Raw genomic sequence first — 7,367 nt, forward strand, 5'->3', positions numbered from 1 at the left:
ACCACTTTTTTTCTGATATTGTCTGCTTTTCGGTAAACGAACCGTGGTTTTTCTGTTAGATGTTCCTTCACGAGGGGGTCTTGGAGTAGTAGTCCCCAGTTCTTCTTAATGATTTCTTCTACCTCCTTATATTGGCTACTAAATTTTGTTATGAACATGATCTTATTTCCCCCATCTCTCTTGCTTTCTTTCTGTTCTTTAGTTTTTAACATATTCTTCCTATCGGTGGCTTCAAATTCCTGATAGGGTTCTTCCAATCTGGTCCTGGTATACCCTTTTCCTTCAAATTGTTTAATGAGACTCTTCCCTTGTTCCCTATAGTCGTTTATTTTGGAACAATTTTTCCGTAGCCTGTGGAATTGGCTTTTCGGGACTGAAGAAAGCCAATTTGGATGGTGGTTACTGGAAGATGGGATATACGAATTACAATCTGTTGGCTTTATGTATGTGCGTGTATTAATGGAATTATCCTCGATAAATATTGATAGATCCAAAAAATGAACAGTGGTTTGACTGATCTCAAAGGTTAGTTGAATGTTCCTGCAATTGTCGTTAAGATACTTACAGAAAGTATCCAGGCTTTCAGAGTTACCATTCCAAATAAAAAAAATGTCGTCAATATACCTTTTCCATAGCACCAGGTTCGCCCCAAATCCATGGTTGTTGAACACCGAATCTTCTTCCCAATGTGCCATAAATAGATTCGCATAACTGGGGGCGAACCTGGTGCCCATTGCTGTACCGTGTTGTTGTAGATAATAGGTCTCATTAAACCAGAAAAAATTATTGGAAAGGATGAAACGTATGCTTTCTATTATGAACATTCGGTGGTCTCCTTCCATCTCTTCCTTCTCCAAAAAAGATGTAACGGCATCTATGCCATGTTGGTGGTCAATTACCGTATACAAGGAGGTCACATCAGCTGTTATCAAAAAGTATTCTGGTTGCCACTCAATTGATTCCAGAGCATTGATGACATCCGTTGAGTCCCGCAAATAGGAGGGAGTCTTCTTAACTAGTGGTTGTAATGTATGGTCCACGTATAGAGACAGATTTGAAGTTATGGAATTGGTCCCAGCAACAATGGGTCTCCCTGGTGGGTGTTCTTGGTCTTTATGAATCTTAGGTAAAGTATAGATGACTGGGATAGATGGATTGGAAATCATAAGAAACTTTTTTTCGATTTCCGTGATCACACCTTTACGTGTGTATTTGTCAATATGATCCAACATGCGTTTGTTAATATTTTCCGATGGGTTACTCCGTAATTTCTTATAAGTATTGTTATCATCCAGTTGTCTTTCGATCTCCTTTTTGTAATCGTCAATATTTTGAATGACTACCGCACCCCCCTTATCGGCGGGTTTAATGACAATAAGTTTGTTCTCCTCTAGTCCTCGCAAAGCCTCTTTCTCTTTCTTAGTCATATTGTGTTGGACTTTCCTCTTAAATTCTATATTCTCCAAATCCTTCTTCACCATTTTCTCAAAACTTTCAATGTAACATCCTTTTTTAAATGTTGGATAAAATATCGACTTAGGTTTGAAAGCCACTCCGGAGGTGCTGGGTACATTTTCCTTGTTTTCTTGATCAATAAAGAATTTTTTAAGAGTGAGTTTCCTAATAAAACGCTGAAGATCGATATATACTTCGAATCTGTCTGCGTTACTTGATGGAGCATACTTTAGGCCTCTTTTCAATATCCCTTCTTCTTCTTCTGTAAGTACATGATTACTGAGATTATAGATTTTTGTATATTCTTCATATTTCTCCTCTCCAGCCAAAATCTCCTTTTTCTTTCCTTTTTTCCTATTTTTGTTGTATAGTTTTTGGTGTTTTTTAGAAGAAGTCAATCCCCTGTGACCCCTTCTTGTCTTTATCTTCGGTATCTTGTCATTCTTGCCTGATCTAAAAAAGTCTGATTATCCTCCCCATGGATAGATGGTGAATGTCCTCCAAATGGTCTATTCCTTCTATTGTCCCTGGTGGTCTCGTCTCTGTAATCCTTATATTTCGTTCTATTGTCCCCATTGGATCTTGCTCCTTCTTCTCTCATCCTTCCATGGTTTGGTCTATTATTATATCTAGTTCTGGTTGTGGTTCGTCTATACGTCGATCCATCTTCCCCTGATCTTCCATCATACCTGGAATCCCAATGGGATTCCCTTTGTCTTTCATCTCTAAATGACGGATTTCTCCATTCCATACGGGCCGGCGATCCTCTCCTTCTTATATCTTGTCCTCTTTTTCGTGTAGGAGTATGTATTTGGTGGAATCTCACTCCTTGGTTTTTCCTGTTCTGTTCTCTTCCTCCAAAGAAATTCTTTTCCTTTCTTGTAATCCGATGATGTTTTCCATCTTTAAAATCATTGAGATCTCTGTTGTATTTCTTTTTTTTCTTTTGCATAAGTTCTTTTTCACTAGCTGCAATTTTCTTGACGATATCATTCTCTAATTCCTTAAAGTCCTGTAGATCCTGGAAGGGTTCCACTGAGGATTTTAAAGAGTCTATTTCGGTCTCTAAATCTTTTAATTCTTTTCCTCTTTCCCTAACAATCAATCTCATGAGGGATAAGGAGCAGGTATCTATGATCCTTATCCATTCTTCCTCAAAGGCCTGAGATCTATTGATAAAGGTGGGCATCTTATCTATCCTAAGACCTATGGGAATAATCTCTTCTGCCAGGTACCTTTCCAATGAGATAACCTCCCACCAAATTCTACCTTCTTTTAGTAGAGCTGTTTCTAATCTAGACATGATCCCTTCTAGGTCCTCATCGGCCAAATCAACAGATTCTTGTCTCTTATTGAATAACTCATCATATTTATCCTTTCGGAAATTTCTATGGGCAAACATGGTAGTAAGAGCAGCTGTAATCGACTATAGGAGTGAATGAGATATACACAAAAATACAGAAATAGTCAACCACTGCGCTCTGGGCGGCTGCAGTTGTGTAGAACCCTGGTGTCACCCAACACCTTACAACACGAACAATGGAAAAAAATGAGAACTACCTCAACCGCGCTCAGCTTAATGAAGTCCACTTGAATGTATTGACCGTTCAGAAGTCTGTCAGTTCCAAACAAAAAAAGAGAGGAGATCGTCTTCCAATCTTTTTTGTATATATACACCTAGTCCATAGGATGGTGAAATTCCCACTGGGATAGTCCAAAGTCCCTCAAAAAAAGAATAGAAGAACAATATCGTGTAGTATGTCCTAGATTCAGGGACGATCAGTATTTCTAGATTCTGTGATTAGTCACGATGGTTCGTACCGTACTCACGTCTACAAAGGAAGAGTTTCCACTCATAAAGGTTTCTTTATGGGTCCAAACTTCTCCTAGCTGGATGGATTGGGATTCGGTCTCCTTTCAAATCCTCCCAAAGTGATCCCAAAATGTAAAAGACAGGGAGAAGAACGACCCAATCAATAAATCACAGTGGCTTTGATTTTTTCACCCCACTGCTAGCTGAAAATTAAATCAGCGTACCGTACTCACACTCAGAATATATCCAATAATCACGTAATGGTATCTTTTAACCGTGGTTTAGACGTTCAAATAGATAAACTTAAATGTCATAGTATAAATGGGCAAGCGTACCCCACTTACAGTCTTCAAAGGAGATGTTAAGCCTGTAGCGGTTTCTTTTTCCACTCCCTGCCCAGGAAGTGGACTTCCACCGTCAGAAACTTCCAATCTCGGTGAAATGAAACATATATCACGAGTGGGAAGCGAGTAAAAGAATTTATTACAATGAATATCAATTGGGCACAATCCTAATGGACAATCCAGCAGATGTTAACACAGTCTAAAGGATGAGATAGATCCGGATTACCTCACCTCAAAACATGGTAGTCTGGAAGGTCCTTAGGTGGTATACAGCCCTCACACCAACGCGTTTCGACCAGGAGGTCTTTGTCAAGGTGTGCACAGAGGGCAACTGTACCTCTATTTAAACCCCTAAACAGGAAGTCTTAATGACGTGGGAGGGGTCATTACATAGTACATGAATTCACAAACGAAATCAAAGTAAAAATATCCTAAGCATATAAGATTCATATACAAAGCGTCCTTTATGTATTTATGGGACATTTTTAATTCCTAAAACTAGTTAAAATCAAGTTAAAATCAATCCTAAAATGCGCTGTGCGTTCCACCTGCCGGTTTTGGAACGCACAGCTTCCGCCGGAAGTGTATGGCCGAGAACCCTAGGCGGCGTGCGTTCCACTGATTCATTCGTGGAACGCACTTCCGCCGAAGAGAATGTTCCCGGAAATGAGTGGGGAATATAAAGACATCCGGAATGTGCTGGGGAATAGAAAGACATCCGGAATGTGTTCCACCGGATGTCCGCGGACCACACCGCCTTAGGAGGCCGCGTCGCCAGATAGCGACGTATGGGCCTTTAGATGGATGGCGTGTGGTTGTGTTCCACTTGGCTCGTGGAACGCACGGTAGCCGGAAGTGACGTCACCCGGAAGTGACGTGCATCCAATCCGTCAGAACTACATGTGAAAGCACTGGTTGTGCGTTCCACTGACACAATGGAGCGCACATGGGGCATAATGCATGAAAATATCACAGTAATAAAAATAAATAACATTAAAACGTGCTTTTAAGTATTAGATTATTTAGGAGTAGGAAGGTGAGCACGATTTTTTGCTTACATAAAAAGTACCAATTCTAAACAATTAAAAATGTCTTTGTTGGACTTACCAATAAACATAAAAATTGACATAAAAATTGATAATAGCATAGCTAAAAATAAACTCCATTCTTATTTAGCAATATGCATGAACATTAAGGGTATCTATATGAACATGATTAATCAATCAAATGGTGAACCCATTTACATCAAAACAGTAGTATCTATTTATTATCCAATTAATGGATCTACAATGTGTGTGGATGAAAAAGGGAGAGTATCGTATATAATTAAGTGATGGATGGAGAACCGAAACACATTATTGGTTTAAGGGGTGTCTAAATTATACCTTTTTTGGTTTTACAGGAACCACTTAATTTCGAAATCGAGGTTCATACCTCTAGGTTGTAAAGTTCCTAAATTAAAGATGGTCCTCATCTCCGTTCTTGCCAATCGCTCCTCAATGTCTGTGCATCTCCAATTATTTGGGGCTAGTTGTATCCCACAAAATAAAGCGATCTCCGAAGGTTTACACATGTGATCATTTTTAAAATGTGATGATATTCCGTGGGTTTCTTCTTCTTTTTTGATATTTCTAAGATGTTCGCTCATCCTATCTTTTAATTTCCGCGTGGTCCTTCCCACGTATTGTTTATTGCAAGTACATTGGACTAAATAGACAACATTTTTGCTGTCGCAGGTAATGAAGTCTTTAATCTCAAAATTTTTCTTATTCGCTGTGGAAGTATACTGTGTAATAGTGGAAGTTTTGCTCTTGCAGTTTCTGCACATTTGACACATGCCACATCTGAAGAAACCCTTTGACCGGATGGTTCTAAGATTTTTTGGTGCTTCTACCACACTTCTGACCACTTTTTTTCTGATATTGTCTGCTTTTCGGTAAACGAACCGTGGTTTTTCTGTTAGATGTTCCTTCACGAGGGGGTCTTGGAGTAGTAGTCCCCAGTTCTTCTTAATGATTTCTTCTACCTCCTTATATTGGCTACTAAATTTTGTTATGAACATGATCTTATTTCCCCCATCTCTCTTGCTTTCTTTCTGTTCTTTAGTTTTTAACATATTCTTCCTATCGGTGGCTTCAAATTCCTGATAGGGTTCTTCCAATCTGGTCCTGGTATACCCTTTTCCTTCAAATTGTTTAATGAGACTCTTCCCTTGTTCCCTATAGTCGTTTATTTTGGAACAATTTTTCCGTAGCCTGTGGAATTGGCTTTTCGGGACTGAAGAAAGCCAATTTGGATGGTGGTTACTGGAAGATGGGATATACGAATTACAATCTGTTGGCTTTATGTATGTGCGTGTATTAATGGAATTATCCTCGATAAATATTGATAGATCCAAAAAATGAACAGTGGTTTGACTGATCTCAAAGGTTAGTTGAATGTTCCTGCAATTGTCGTTAAGATACTTACAGAAAGTATCCAGGCTTTCAGAGTTACCATTCCAAATAAAAAAAATGTCGTCAATATACCTTTTCCATAGCACCAGGTTCGCCCCAAATCCATGGTTGTTGAACACCGAATCTTCTTCCCAATGTGCCATAAATAGATTCGCATAACTGGGGGCGAACCTGGTGCCCATTGCTGTACCGTGTTGTTGTAGATAATAGGTCTCATTAAACCAGAAAAAATTATTGGAAAGGATGAAACGTATGCTTTCTATTATGAACATTCGGTGGTCTCCTTCCATCTCTTCCTTCTCCAAAAAAGATGTAACGGCATCTATGCCATGTTGGTGGTCAATTACCGTATACAAGGAGGTCACATCAGCTGTTATCAAAAAGTATTCTGGTTGCCACTCAATTGATTCCAGAGCATTGATGACATCCGTTGAGTCCCGCAAATAGGAGGGAGTCTTCTTAACTAGTGGTTGTAATGTATGGTCCACGTATAGAGACAGATTTGAAGTTATGGAATTGGTCCCAGCAACAATGGGTCTCCCTGGTGGGTGTTCTTGGTCTTTATGAATCTTAGGTAAAGTATAGATGACTGGGATAGATGGATTGGAAATCATAAGAAACTTTTTTTCGATTTCCGTGATCACACCTTTACGTGTGTATTTGTCAATATGATCCAACATGCGTTTGTTAATATTTTCCGATGGGTTACTCCGTAATTTCTTATAAGTATTGTTATCATCCAGTTGTCTTTCGATCTCCTTTTTGTAATCGTCAATATTTTGAATGACTACCGCACCCCCCTTATCGGCGGGTTTAATGACAATAAGTTTGTTCTCCTCTAGTCCTCGCAAAGCCTCTTTCTCTTTCTTAGTCATATTGTGTTGGACTTTCCTCTTAAATTCTATATTCTCCAAATCCTTCTTCACCATTTTCTCAAAACTTTCAATGTAACATCCTTTTTTAAATGTTGGATAAAATATCGACTTAGGTTTGAAAGCCACTCCGGAGGTGCTGGGTACATTTTCCTTGTTTTCTTGATCAATAAAGAATTTTTTAAGAGTGAGTTTCCTAATAAAACGCTGAAGATCGATATATACTTCGAATCTGTCTGCGTTACTTGATGGAGCATACTTTAGGCCTCTTTTCAATATCCCTTCTTCTTCTTCTGTAAGTACATGATTACTGAGATTATAGATTTTTGTATATTCTTCATATTTCTCCTCTCCAGCCAAAATCTCCTTTTTCTTTCCTTTTTTCCTATTTTTGTTGTATAGTTTTTGGTGTTTTTTAGAAGAAGTC

The sequence above is a fragment of the Pseudophryne corroboree genome, chromosome 10, assembly GCF_028390025.1.
Source record: "Pseudophryne corroboree isolate aPseCor3 chromosome 10, aPseCor3.hap2, whole genome shotgun sequence".
Lineage (NCBI taxonomy): Eukaryota > Metazoa > Chordata > Amphibia > Anura > Myobatrachidae > Pseudophryne > Pseudophryne corroboree.